General features: G+C 49.6%; 1 protein-coding gene and 1 long non-coding RNA gene across 18 annotated transcripts in view; one reads left to right on the plus strand and one right to left on the minus strand.

Annotated features, from left to right (window-relative positions):
* Window positions 1-598: 598 nt before the first annotated feature.
* LOC129050942 (uncharacterized) lies at window positions 599-3091 on the minus strand. The gene is made up of 3 exons (XR_008514871.1): window positions 3013-3091; window positions 1834-2061; window positions 599-640 (listed from the first exon to the last, which is right to left on the minus strand). It is a non-coding gene; the product is annotated as an uncharacterized LOC129050942 (long non-coding RNA).
* Window positions 3092-3116: 25 nt separating this feature from the next.
* SLC7A6 (solute carrier family 7 member 6) overlaps window positions 3117-14368 on the plus strand; it is a 35787-nt gene continuing 24535 nt past the window's right edge. Inside the window, exons 1-5 of one of the 17 annotated variants that reach the window (XM_063717723.1) lie at window positions 5335-5381; window positions 6570-6753; window positions 8174-8224; window positions 13393-13479; window positions 14227-14344. The gene's annotated coding sequence lies outside the window, so the exon portion shown is untranslated. Of the gene's footprint in view, window positions 3198-5297; window positions 5382-6569; window positions 6754-8173; window positions 8225-13392; window positions 13480-14226; window positions 14345-14368 lie in introns of those variants that run through there. The other 16 variants (XM_063717725.1, XR_010137847.1, XM_063717728.1 and 13 more) reach the window with 16 other exon arrangements.

The raw sequence follows: 14368 nt of genomic DNA on the forward strand, positions 1-14368 counted from the left end.
GGACAGTCCTGCAGGTCACCCTGGCTACACCCTCCTTCCCAGCCTCTGTCCTCCCTCAGCTTGCAAGTGTCAGCATCCTTTGAACCTAGAGTTCTTTTTAGGATGCCACCCTTCTTTGCGTCTTCAGCTCATCAGCCTGCCATCTGTACCCCTGGGGAGGTACAGATGAGAGACATCAAGGGAGGAAAAGAGACTACTAGGCTGAGACTGGTATGGACAAAGACAGAAACAGAGACAGAGACAGGGAAACATGGATAGGGGATAGGGTCCCAGCCTGAATTTTGTAGTGCAGAGCCCAGCCGGTACCCAGTTCTGTCTTCACTCAGCCCCCACAAGCTGGGGCGCCAGGCTTTGATACACCAGAGGCCACAAGAGGGCGCCCTGAACCCTCTCACTGAACCACCTGTTAGCCAAACCTGGAAGGACGGGGTGACCCAGAGTGGGGTTAAAAATGCCTGTGGTAAAAATACTGGGGTCCAGCTGCAGCTCTGGCCTCAGTAAAAGGATGACAACATGAAAGGGAGCTTCGCCCCAGGCCCTGCCCAACCTGACTCCCTGCTTGGCCCTGATACCCCCCTACTCATGGCACCCCACTCACCCCTGACCCATTTTAGCTTCACCGTCACCCTCAGTTTCATAGCTGCAGAGAGAAAGGACATGGAATCAGAGGAGGCTTTAGGACCAGCAAAATAGGGTTCAAATCTCAGCTCTACTAGCTCCAGCCAAGTTGTCTGGGGAGCCTCCTGACCCTCAGTTTCCTCATCCAAAGAATGGGGACATCTGGGTGCATTGGCTCACACTTATAGTTCCACCTACTCAGGAGGCTAAGGCGGGAGGATCGCTTGAGCCCAGGAGTTTGAGACCAGCCTGGGCAAGACTTTATCTCTAAAGGTGAAATAGGCCGGGCGCCGTGGTTCACGCCTGTGATCCCAGCACTTTGGGAGGCCAAGGAGGGTGGATCACCTGAGGTCAGGAGTTCAAGACCAGCCTGGCCAACATGGTGAAACCCCATATCTACTAAAAATACAAAATTAGTCAGGTGTGGTGGCACATGCCTTGTAGTCCTAGCTACTCTGGAGGCCGAGACAGGAGAATTGCTGCAACCTGGGAGGCGGAGGCTACAGTGAGCCAAGTTGGCGCCACTGCACTCCAGCCTGAGCAAAACAGAGTGAGATACATCTCAAAAAAAAAAAAAAAAAAAAAGGATGAAATAAATCTGTAGTCCCAAGTAGGAAGCTGAAGCAGGAAGATCGCTTGAAACCAGGAGTTCGAGGCTGCAGTGAGCTATGATCACACCTGTGAATAGCCATTGCACTCCAGCCTGGGCAACAGCAGGATCTCTAAAAGCAAAAGAAAAGAATGGTTACAAATAAATGTATCCTGCAGGGTAGTCCTGAGGAACACTGATGGTGTTGGAGAACATCTGATTCAGGGTGTGGTGTACATGGGGCTTTCAGCTGATGGGCTATGTAACTGGGTGTGAGACTGCAAAGCCAGAGGGAGCTGGCATATGTTTTTTTTTTTTTTTTTTTTTTTTTTGAGATGTAGTTTCGCTCTTATCGCCCAGGCTGGAGTGCAATGGCACGATCTCGGCTTACTGCAACCTCTGCCTCCCGGGTTAAAGCGATTCTCCTGCCTCAGCCTCCTGAGTAGCTGCGATTACAGGCATGTGCCACCACACTTGGCTAATTTTGTATTTTTAGTAGAGACGGGGTTTCTCCATGTTGGTCAGGCTGGTCTCGAACTCCCGACCTCAGGTGATCTGCCTGCCTCAGCCTCCCAAAGTTGTAGGATTACAGGTGTGAGCCACCAGGCCCGGCTGAGCCGGCATACCTTATATGAAGCTGTGGCAGGGACAAATGGGCTGGGTGCTGACACAAGTGTCCAGAGCTGTCCTTCTGCCTAGCCAGGGAGGCCGGAGGAACTGATCTGGGAGGCAAAGGGTGCAACTCGATTGATCCAAATATGTAAGTCCACTCACTGACACTTAGGGGAGGTGTTCCAAGCAGAGGGCAGGAGGGCAACACCAGCGAGGGTTCCTCAAGTATTGTCATCCCAGGCCTGCAGAGAGGAGAATGGAAGGGTTTTAGGCAGAGGAGATACAAAGTCATCGCAATCTGTATTTTAGGAGCATCCCCTACTCTGTGGAGATGGGTTAAGGGGAGCAGGATAGGGATTGGGAAGCCGTTGTGGCTGGGGAGAAGAAAACGAGGTACAGGCCGTGGGAGGAGTGGGGAGGAAGGGTCTGAGGTGCTACCCATCTGACAGGAGCTGGGTCCCTGTCACTGGGTGGCAGGGAGCAGGGTCCTGGGTATGGTCTGGAACCAGAGGACGTGCACTTGTGGTCATAAGGCTGGGGGAAAAGATTCCAGAGCCCTGGAGAAAGTCAGTGCTTGAGGTGTGGACAGGAAATTTCGGAGGAGGGCTCAGACGCGCATGAGGTCAGGAGGCTCTAGACAGAGAGCCCCAGAGCCACCAGAGGAAAAGGAACTTGAGAGAAAGATGGAGGAGTAAACCGAGGGAGGGGAAGGGAGCAGGAAGTGCAGCTCCCCCAAGAGGGGTGGCAGCCCTCTTGGGAAGATGAGGACAGAGCCCCAGGGAGGCCTGGGGTTGGCAAAGGGGGCCTGCAGTTTCTTTGTGGGTGCGGGGGCCTCAAGGGCTGCGAGTCTGAGCTGTGCGTGTGTTTGGACAAGTCCCCAGAGTGTGTGTCTTCCTGGGGTTCCTAGACTGAGAGTGGCAGTGGCCCGGCGGCGGAGGCCGTTTGGATCCCTGTGTGAGCTGTAGGGGGCGCCCTGGGCGTCGGGCCCAGGTCAAGCGCGAGATAGGAACGGGGTGCGGGGGCCGATGAGAGCTCCCCACGGGAATGTCCGGTGTGGACGCCCTCGGAGGCCCCATCTAACTCCAGGGCGGCGAGCGTGGCCAGGCCCAGTTCACGGGCTGCTCGGGCCCTGACGAGGCAGCTGGGGGCTGTCAGGCGTCCACGCTCACGTTTTGGGCCGGCGGACCCCGTACCGGCCAGGCAGTGGCGGCCACGGGGGCCCGGAAGCGCCGCCGCCAGCTGGCCCCGCACGGAACTGTGTCCCGACGCGGCGCGCGCTGTCGCGATCCGGCGGCGGGTGACGTGGCGGGGCGGGGCCTGAGCTGCCGCCGCGGCGGCGGCGCGACCGAGCATCCTGGCGGCGCCGGGCCACTGGGAGGTAACGGGCTGGGCCATGGGCGGGCGCGCTGGGAGCGGGGCCGGGGCTGGGCCGCGTTCTCTGGGAGCCGAACCCTGTGGGTCTTCGCTGCCGCCGTCGGGAGCGGGATGCGGCCCAGAAACAGCGCGGGGCTGGCCGATCGGGGCCGCGCGAGAGGCGCTGCGGGTGAGGGGGGGCGCCACGAGGAGAGCGGGACCTCGAACATGAGGGCCGAGTGTGGGAGAAACGCTGTATGGGTGCGAGCCCCGGAGGCTGATGGTGACCGCGAGGGAGCCAGTCTTGGGGTGTGCTGGCGACGCGGCGAGTGTGAGGGAGACCGGGGATGTGTGTGGAGAAGGAAACCCCAGGTGCGAGGGTGACCGGGACGCTGAGTGCGCGGGCCGCGCCGCGAGCGTGAGACTGTGCGACGGTGACCCTGAGTGGGACTGTGACTGCGCCTCCGACTGCAGGTCGGAGAACCTGTGCTGTGTGGCGGCCGCCGTGGGGCGGAGAAAGACGCGGGCTCAGGACCGCAGGAACCAGGCTTCCTGGGGCTGTCGCAAGAATGACGATTATCATTTTAAAATCAGTCCTTTTACTTTAGAGAATGCCGCAAGGTTTTGTGGCGTGCTGGAGCCTGGAGCGTTGGGCTGCTGGCGCTGGGGAACCCGCGTGCTCCTGGTGATTATGGCTCTTTTGAGCGTCCCTATAGCCTGTCATCTTGTGTGACTATCTCTCCTGAATGTGGGGAGATAGACGTGAAACATTCTGAAAATTCTTCGCTGGGCTCTAAGCAAACATGTTGTGTAATGGTCAGTATAAATAGGAATCAGGGTGTCGGCGAACACGTTTTTGAGTACCTCTTGTATGCCCTGGGCTTGGTGACACAGTTAAAAAGAATTCAGTCTCTGCCCTTGATAGGGGAAAAAGCCAGGGCCAGCTCATCTCGCAGGGCAGCAGTTCAGTGCCCAGCCATCCGGAGCTTATCTCTCAGAGCTGCTCCCAGATTTCAGATCTGGGAGGAGCAGACTTGAAAGACTGTGAGTGCTTCCTTATATCAGTTCCACCTCTTTTTGGTGGCGGTGAGGCCCTTTGGGGACCTGCCCAGGCTGCCTGCATTACTCAGGTCCCATGTGTGCTGCCCAGACGGCTTTTGCTTCCCAACTTTGATCTCAGATCGTCATTCAAGTTGTTTCACTGTAGTTTATTTTCCTGGCAAGTGTGTGGAAAACCACTAGCCTGATTTATTTTCCTGGCAAGTGTGTGGAAAACCACCAGCCTGATTTTCTCCTCTCTTCCTCTCTCTCCTTGTCCTCCTTCCCTATTTGGCCATGGATGTATTTTTATTGCATATACCGGTTTTATGATCCCCATCTCCCTGGAAATTCTTAGTAGAAGAAATTTCCTGACCTTTGTGCTTCTTGCTGTAATCTCTTGGATGTATATTAGTTTCTAAAAAAGTTACGCAGGCCGGGTGCGGTGGCTCAGGCCTGTAATCCCAGCACTTTGGGAGGCCGAGGCAGGCGGATCACGAGGTCAGGAGATCGAGACCATCCTGGCTAACACGGTGAAATCCCATCTCTACTAAAAAAATGAGCTGGGTGTGGTGGTGGGCACTTGTAGTCCCACCTACTCCGGAGGCTGAGGCAGGAGAATGGCTTGAACCCGGGAGGTGGAGGTTGCAGTGAGCCAAGATTGCGCCATTGCACTCTAGCCTGGGTGACAGAGCGAGACTCTGTCTCCAAAAAAAAAAAGAAAAAAAGTTATGTAAACGGTGCCCACGGGACCTGGGGCCCCAGAGCTGCCTAGACATGCATGATTTAATGTGACAAGGCCAGTTCTCTGACAGGTTTGGGCTGGCTGCTTCAGTTATACCCACCCTGTGGGTGTCATGGAACCTGCCAGTAATTAGGACTGCCCCTGCCGGGCATGTAAAATTTAGATTTTACAAGCAAATATCATTTTGCTGCTTTCTTGGTTAATTTAAAAAAAATTACATATATATATTTTTATATCAGTTTTCTCAGGTTAAAAGGGTTCATTTTTTGATCAGTTCCCTCCCACTCTTTGTTGCAGAGTTTATGTGGCCAAGGCAGACAAGTGGAATTAGGCCTTGCTGCAGGGGACTTCATTTCCTTCTCAGTACTGGACCCATTTATGAGGAGGTGGCTTATGAAAGTGTGATGTTCACGTATTTCTTGACAGGTGAATATTGTTGCGCTGTCTTTTCTTTTGTTTGTGTGATTTACAAAGAGTTTTTACTTACTTGTATACAGTGTGAATACAATACTGGTAAAGAGAATGGCTTACACATAATTAACAACTCTTTAGTATTACATATTAAGTAACACTGTAATTTATTATAAAAATAAATTATACATTTATTTATATTATAACTCTTTCTAAAGAGTAATTGTGGTGGGTTTTTTCTTTTTTTTTTTTGGAGACATAGTCTTACTCTGTCACCCAGGCTGGGGTGTGGTGGCGCGATCTCTGTTCACTGCAACCTCTGCCTCCTGGATTCAAGCGATTCTCCTGCCTCAGCCTCCCAAGTAGCTGGGATTACAGGCGCCCGCCACCATGCCCAGCTAATTATTGTATTTTTAGTAGAGACGGGGCTTTACCATGTTGGCCAGGCTGGTCATGAACTCCTGAGCTCAGGCAATCTGCCCGTCTCGGCCTCCCAATTGTGGTGGAATTTTTTTTTTTTTTTTTTTGAGACGGAGTTTCGCTCTCATTGCCCAGGCTGGAGTGCAATGGTGCGATCTCAGCTCACTGTAACCTCCATCTCCCGGGTTCAAGTGATTCTCATGCCTCAGCCTCTCGAGTAACTGGGATTACAGGCGCCCACCACCATGCCCGGACAATTTTTTGTATTTTTAGCAGAGATGGGGTTTCACTATGTTGGCCAGGCTGGTCCCGAACTTCTGACCTCAGGCTATCCACCCGCCTCAGCCTCCCAAAATGCTGCGATTACATGTGTGAGACACTGCGCCTGGCCGTAACTCAGAGAGTTTTATAAGAAAAAGTCTTCTGTGTTTTCACCATAGTTAAGATTTTGATTCAACCAGAGGGGGGAATACAAAGATTTTGATGTATTTCTCTGTGATATAGCAAAATATTTTTTGGTCTTCAGCCCGTTTCCTAGCATACAACTCCTAAAATACTTAGAAAGGTCAAAAGTAATGTCTTTTTGTATGCTGATAACTGGTGGCTGGCAGCCCCTAGAAAGCTTCAGGATGGGGGCTGGTTACTGGAAAGACCAAGTCAGGATTAGAGGGTTGGGACTTTGAGCCCTACCCCCAACCTCCGGGGAGGGGAGAAAGGAGGAGGGTGAGGTTAAGTTGATCACCAATGGCCAGTGGCTTAATCACTCATGCCTATGTAATGAAGCCTCCATAAAAACCCAAGAGGCCGGGGGTTTGGGGAGCTTCCGGATAGCTGGACACGTGGAGGTTCCTGGATGGTACTTCTCCCTGGGAGGACAAGGAAAGTCTGTGACCCTTCCCCCATACGTGGCTCTGCAAACCTCTTCATCTGTATCCTTTGTAATATCCTTTATAATATACCAGTAAACGTAAGTAAGTGTTTCTCTGACTTCTGTGAGCCCCTCTAGCAAATTAATTGAACCCAAAGAGGAGTCTTGGGAGCCCCAACTTGAAACAGTTCGGTCAGAAGTTCAGGAGGCCTGGATTTGTGCCAGGTATCCTGTGGGGGAGGGGCAGTCTTGTGGAACTGAGCCCTTCCGCTGTGGGATCTGATGCTGTCTCCAGGTAGATAGTGTTGGGATTGAACTGGAGGACACTCAGCTGGTGTCCCTGGGGAGAAATGATTGCTTGTTAGTGGGGAACCCTCCCCACCCCCCCACCCCCCCCACCCGCCATTTGGTCACAGAACTCTTCTGTGTTGATTGTTGTGAGAGTACACAGTAAAAATGTTTTTGAGTTTTTCCAAACATTCTCAATAGCATTTTTCCTTTAGTCATTACAAAAATTTTGGTTTCAAATCCACTTTGTAAAACTTCCTTTGTAATTGAGCTTTTCCCCCCTTTCATCCCGTTTTCTGATGTAATTGAATTGTGATAAATTCATTTATTCCAAAAATTCTGATGTAATTGAATTGTGATAAATTCATTTATTCCAAAATTTTTTGGAATAAATAAAAAAATTTATTCCAAAAAATGGCAGTCTCGTGGTTAAATTTTCATGGGGAAATTTTAGTAGTCTGTTAAATTCCTTTATTACCTGCTGCAGGAGACTGCAGGAATTTAAAATTTTTTAAAATTTTTTTGTTGGCTGGGTGTGGTGGCTCACTCCTGTAATCCCAGCACTTTGGGAAGCCGAGGCAGGCGGAACACCTGAGGTCCCAGGAGTCCGAGACCAGCCTGAGCAACATGGTGAAACCCCGTCTCTACTAAATACAAAAAATTAGCTGGGTGTGGTGCATGCCTGTAATCCCAGCTACTCGGAAAGCTGAGGCAGGAGAATCGCTTGAACCCAGGAGGTGGAGGTTGCAGTGAGCCAAGATCACGTCATTGCACTCCAGCCTGGGCAACAAGAGTGGAACTCTGTCTCAAAAAAAAAAATTTTTTTTTGCCATGTTGCCCAGGTTGGTCTCAAACTCCTGGCCTCAAGCCATCTTCTTACCTTGGCCTCTCAAAAGTGCTGGGATTACAGGCTTGAGCCACTGCACCCAGCCTAATTTTTTGTATTTTTTTTTTGTAGAGATGGGGTTTTGCCATGTTACCCAGGCTGAGAGAGATTGATATTGTGTGTGATCCTCACATACCAATTTCTCTCTTTTTTTTCTTCGTGGCACCTGTAACTAATTGGAAGTAGCAATTTCTCTTATGAATTGGATAAAAATTGAGGGAAAAGGATAGCCAATTCAGGAGGGTGATCTGGTAGAATTTTGATGACCCTCTCATAATGCCTAGCTGGAGGTAATGTCTTAATAATCGACCTCTTGAATCAACGATTTTCATTCCATTGTTGCAGAGGGTCTACAGATCTACTCTGGGGACAGGATAGACAACACGTCTCACACAGGTACGCACTGCTGTTTTTGGAATGTATGTAACTACTGTTGTGATTAATTAAATGCAAATTCCTTCAAAACCGAGTCTTAGTAGCTTTTTGCCATGATTTATTCTTCTTTATCAATTGTTACCTGAAGAATAAGTACTGTGTCAGAAAATGTCTGATGTTAATACAGCTAGTTCATCTACCTTCCTTCCTCTCTCCTTCCCTCCTTCCCTCTTCCCTCCTTCCCTCCTTCCTTCCTTCTTTCCTTCCTTCCTTCCCTCCTTCTTTCTTTCCTTCCTTTTGTAGAGACAGAGGTCTCCCTATGTTGCCCAGGCTGGTCTTGAACTCGGCCTCAAGTGATCCTCCGTCCCTTCTTGGCTTCCCACTGTGACTGGCCAGACATTTTACTTGTTTTTTTGGAGACACTTTCAGTCTCACTGAAGTGCCCAGGCTGGAGTGCAGTGGTGCGATCTCTCAGCTCACTGCAACCTCTGACTCCCAGGTTCAAGGGATCATCCTGTCTTAGCCTCCTGAGTAGCTGGGACTACAGGCATGCATCACTATGCCTGGCTAATTTTTATATTTTTTGTAGAGACAGGGTCTTGCTGTGTTGCCCGGGCTGGTCTCAAACTCCTGGGCTCAAGTGATTCCCCCTGCCTCAGCCTCCCAAAGTGCAGGGATTATAGGTGTGGGCCACCATGCCCGGCTTGACATTTTTACGTTTAAATATGCTATAATCCCATAATACATTACTACTATTTTTGTTTTGGGTAGTCAGTTATATTCTAAAGTTATTAAAAGTGAGCAAAAATGTGGTTGGATGCGGTGGCTCACACCTGTAATCCCAGCACTTTGGGAGGCGGAGGTGGGCGGATTACCTGAGGTCGGGAGTTCGAGACCAGCCTCACTAACATGGAGAAACCCCATCTCTACTAAAAATACAAAATTAGCTGGGGCCGAGCGTCGTGGCTCACACCTGTAATCCTAGCACTTTGGGAGGCCGAGGCGGGCGGATCATGAGGTCAAGAGATCAAGACCATCCTGGCCAACATGGTGAAACCCCGTCTCTACTAAAAATAAAAAAATTAGCTGGGTGTGGGGGCATGTGCCTGTAATCCCAGCTACTCATGAGGCTGAGGCAGGAGAATTGTTTGAACTTGGGAGGCAGAGGTTGTGGTGAGCCGAGATCGAGCCACTGCACTCCAGCGTGGGCAACGAGCGAAACTCCGTCTAAAAAAAAAAAAGAGCAAAAATATGTATTTAAAAAATATTTACCTACGCTATTTGATATTGTCCCACAGGTTGATGTTCTGTTCTATTTTTTCACTTTTTCCATTTTGACCCTTTTGGTTTTCATCTCACTGCTAAAGTTCCACATTTGTTCTGCATGCTGTTCAACTTTTTCAGTAGAGCCTTAAATGTATCAAACACAATTATTTTAAATTCCTTGTTTGATGTTTCCATTATCTGGGTCATCTCTCAGTATGGTCCTATTGATTACTTTACCTCTTGATAGTGAGTTGTTTTTCTTGCTTTTTTTGTGTTGCTTGTAACTTGTTACTGATTGCCAGATACCGTATGTGGAACAGTAGATACTGAGGTATACAGTATTTATTTTGGGAACTGGGTACAGCTCTTCTTTGCTAGACTGTTTGTATGGGAGTTTGAACTCCTAGTCAGGAGACAGTTGTGTTTGGGTGTTATTGTTGCTATGGTTACGTTAGGTGCACCAATGGCTTCAAATTCTTCTCATGTTTCCTTGCCAGCTTACGGTTGGTTTGCTGGAGGGAGGCTTTTTCTCAGTGGTTATCCTCCATCCATACCCTCAGCTTATTAGCCGGGCATGGTAGTGCACACCTGTAGTCCCAGCTACTCGGGAGGCTGAGGCAGGAGAATCCCTCGAACCCAGGAGGCAGAGGTTACAGTGAGCCAAGATTGTACCACTGCACTCCAGCCTGCGTGACAAAGCAAGACTGTCTCAAAAAGAAAAAAAAGAAAGAAAAAAGGTCTCACTCGGTCATCTCACTCTGTCACCGAGGCTGGAGTGCCAGTAGTGCCATCATGGTTCACTGCAGCCTCCAAACTCCTGAGCTCAAGCTTACCTCTTAGCTTTCTGAGTAAATAGCTGGGGCTATAGGCGTGTGCCATCATGCCTTGCTACTTTTAAATTTTTTTTTGTAGAGATGGGGTCTTGCTATGTTGCCCAGGCTGGTCTCGAACTCTTGGCCTCAAGTTCCTCCAGCCTTAGCCTCCAGAGTAGCTGAGATTACAGGTGTAAGCCACTGCGTCCAGCCACCCTTAGCTTTAGGATTTCTCTGTGCACCTATGCCTCAGTGCACAGTCTCAGTGGTAGACTACTGTTGCTTGTTCTTGGGTGCTTGCTAACCTGGTGGTAGGGAGTAGGGATTTCTCTGTTGTCTGGTTCAGCCTCAGTCTTAGGCAGGCCCTGTTTGTTTCCCTGGGTCTTGGGAGTGGATCTTTCTGGGTGCTCCTGCCCTTTTCCCAGGAGAAAGACACCTCCAGTGGTCTTGCCCAGAATTTCCTGCCCCTCCTCCAGGCATAGAGTTTTTTTTTCTTTTATCCTGCCCCAGCTGCCTCAGGAGTGACAGAGTTTGCTGCCCTTTCCCAGGGGTTTATGGTTTTTATTCTTTAGAGGAGAAAGGTATAGGTTGGCCTTTGTATTTTCCCTCCCATAAGCCAGCACTACCAAGAGAGGTTTTCTCAGGTTACTTGCCCAGTATTTCTTTTGAGTAACCACTGAGGTCTATGGAAAAAACCTGAGTGTCTGTGGCTCTCACTAACCCACACTTGACATTTGGTAATTTTTAAAAAAATTTACTTGAATTCTTCTGACTCACCTAAATGGTGGTCTTATCTTTCTCCCACTGCCACAGGTGAGCCAGACCTTGTATCTCTCTATCTCCTTGGAGGTGGCCATCTTTCCATCAGTTTCAATCTAGTTGGTTGCCCTGTAACTTCAGCTTTCTGATGGCTCCAAGAAAAATTGTTGTCACTGGAGTGAGAATGTGCTATCCATCCTGAGTGGAAGCTGGAAGTTGAGGACTTTCCATTTTATATTAGATTTTTTTTTTTTTTTTGAAAGAGTCTTGCTGTGTCGCCCAGGCTGGAATGCAGTGGCATGATAATGGCTCACCGCAGCCCCGACCTCCTTGGCTCAAGAGATACTCCCACCTTGGCCTCCCAAGTAGCTGGCATGTGCCACCGTGCCCGGCTAATTTTTATATTTTTTGTAGAGATGGGGTCTTGCTGTGTTGTCCAGGCTGGTCTCGGACTCCTGGGCTCAAGCAATCCTCTTGCCTCAGCCTCCCAAAGTGCTGGATTACAGGTGTGGACCACTGTGCCTGGCCTCGTTTTTTCTTATTTCATTTTTTTGTAGAGACGGAGCCTCCCTATGTTGCCCAGGCTACTCCTGAACTCCTGGCTTCAGGCGATCCTCCAGCCTTGGTCTCCCAAAGTACTAGGATTGTAGGTGTGAGCCATCATGTCTGGTCCCATTTTATTTGTGCTTTTTGTTGTTTGTTTTTTGAGACAGGGTCTCTGTCACCCAGGCAGGAGTGCAATAGTGTGATCATGGCTCACTGCAGCCTCAACCTTCTTGGGCTCAGGTGATCCTCCCACTTCAGCCTCCTGAGTAACTAAGACTACAGGTGTGTGCCACCATGCCCAGCTAACTTTTGTAGTTTTTTGGTGTAGACAGGGTTTTGCCATTGCCCAGGCTGGTCTCCTGGGCTCAAGTGATCCACCTGCTTTGGCCTCCCAAAGTGCTGGGATTACAGGTGTGCACCACTGTGCCCTGCCAAGGTGAAGTTTAGATATGGACAGAAGGTAAGGGATGGTCTTGGGGTTGTATGTGTAGCTAAGCCAGCCTGGGACTTAGTCATGTGCTCTTGGGAGCTGCTAGGGTTACATCACAATTTTGCTCATAGGTGTTTAGCAAAGAGGTAGGAACTTTAATTACTTTTGCCAAGGACAGGCTCTTGATAACAATTGCATTTTTCTTTTCTTTTCTTTTTTTTTTTTTGAGACAGAGTCTTGCTCTGTCACCAGACTAGAGTGCAGTGGCGCTATCTTGGCTCACTGCAACCTCCGCCTCCCAGGTTCAGGTGATTCTCCTGCCTCAGCCTCCTGAGTAGCTGAGACTACAAGTGCATGCCACCACGCCCAGCTAAATTTTTTTGTATTTTTATTAGAGATGGGGTTTCACCATGTTGGCCAGGATGGTCTCAATCTCTTGGCATTGTGATCTGCCCGCCTCAGCCTCCCAAAGTGCTGGGATTACAGGCGTGAGCCACTGCGCCCAGCATGCATTATGTTACTGAATGAAGATAAAGAAGCCTGGCATGGTGGCTCACACCTGTAATTTCAGCACTTCAGGAGGCCAAGGTAGGAGGATCAGTGGAGGCCAGGAGTTCAAGACCAGCTTGGGCAACATAGTGAAACACTGTCTCTACAAACAAATTTAAAAAATAAATACATACATACATACATAAATAAATAGCTGGGCATGGTGGCGAGCACCTTTAGTCCTAGCTACTCATGAGGCTAAGATAGAGGACTGATTGAGCCTAGGAGTTGGAGGCTGCAGTGAGCTATGATTGCATGATTGTACTCCAGCCTGGGTGACAAACTGAGACCTTGTCTCTTGAATAAAAAAGAGAGAGAGAGACTGAAAGAGAAAGAAGTCTTATCTGCCTTCAGTTGTGTGTGATTCTGCTACTCTCCTTGGCTGAAGGAATCCTTAACCTTCCAGCAGGAACCTTATCTTTTATTCAGGTGCTGCGACTGAAATCCTAGGCATGAGGTCTTGTGGGGCTGTGACTGTGCCCCACCTCTCTAAATAAGGCCACTGGGTAGTTTCACCAGTGTATTTGACAAACCTGATAAAGCCATATCAGCGACACCAGTGCCAGGTTTTATGAATACAAAGGGAATACCTAGTAACCCCAATCCCTCCTCCCAGCTAGAGTCTGATAGAATAGGGGGAGCTGTATTGGTCACTGGGGTCAGATTTCTCTGCTTGTCTCCGTGTTGACTTGGGTAGAAAAGGCATCCTAGGTCTCTTTGCACCTGGCTCTTATGTGAGACTATAGGCTCCCCAGCTGTATACTGGTTTTGTTCTAATGGATGCCTGGGCTTACCTGACAGGCACATGAAAACAAATATGTTTCCAGGTGCCTGCGCAGGAAACCTGCATGGCTTGGTGCCAGAGTGAGAGCAAAAGTGGTGCTGCCTTAAAGCTCAGCCTCACTGAAGCAGAGGTAGGCTGCCTCCACTCCTGGGACTTGAGAAAGGCTTCACTAGGGCCTGGGAGGAGCTTTTTTACTTGGGCTCAGGTCCGGACTTGAAGGGGTTTGGGACAGGGAAGGCAGGAGTTTTGGGTGGGGACTGTGGAGATCAGCATTTTCCCTAAGAACTACTCACTCTTGACTCTCTGTGGTTTCCTTGCTCTGAGCTCCATGAGGCCAGGTTCGGGCACATCACATACACATTTGTTGAACAGATAAGAGACTTCTGGAAAGATGATGTGCTTGCCGATCCTGTTCCTATTGCTGATTCTTGGAGGTTATCTCTGTGACCTTAAAGGACTAACTGGTGGATTGGAATCAGATGGGCCACCAGATTTCTTCTGAAGATGAGATGGGATCAAGGGATTGGAAGTGTGACTGGCACAGGAGTTGAGGGAGGGAGAAGATCACGCTGGGTGCAGGGTCAGGAAGGTGCTTATTTTCCTTTGATAGATTCTGGGTCCTTCATAGGTAGGTTAATGTGGAATCCAACATGAGGGGCATGCTGGGGGAGAAAGCAAATACGCCAATGGCAAATTAGCCCTGGGTTAGGATGCCCCTGGATGTCCTCTCTCCACCCTGTCTTATTACATAACCCTTCTCTTTTGGGTACTTTGGAAAAAGAAAGATGTGGAATGGGCAAGCAGCAACATGGGAGAGTAAAGTAGGTGTTGCAGACACAGTGATACACAGACGTGTATTTTTTTTTTTTTTTTTGAGACCGAGTCTCGCTCTGTCGCCAGGCTGTAGTGTAGTGGCGTGATCTTGGTTCACTGCAACCTCCGACTCCCTGGTTCAAGTGATTCTCCTGCCTCAGCCTCCTGAGTGGGGATTACAGGTATGTGTCACCACGCCCAGCTAA

Source organism: Pongo abelii, chromosome 18, assembly GCF_028885655.2.
Source record: "Pongo abelii isolate AG06213 chromosome 18, NHGRI_mPonAbe1-v2.0_pri, whole genome shotgun sequence".
NCBI lineage: Eukaryota > Metazoa > Chordata > Mammalia > Primates > Hominidae > Pongo > Pongo abelii.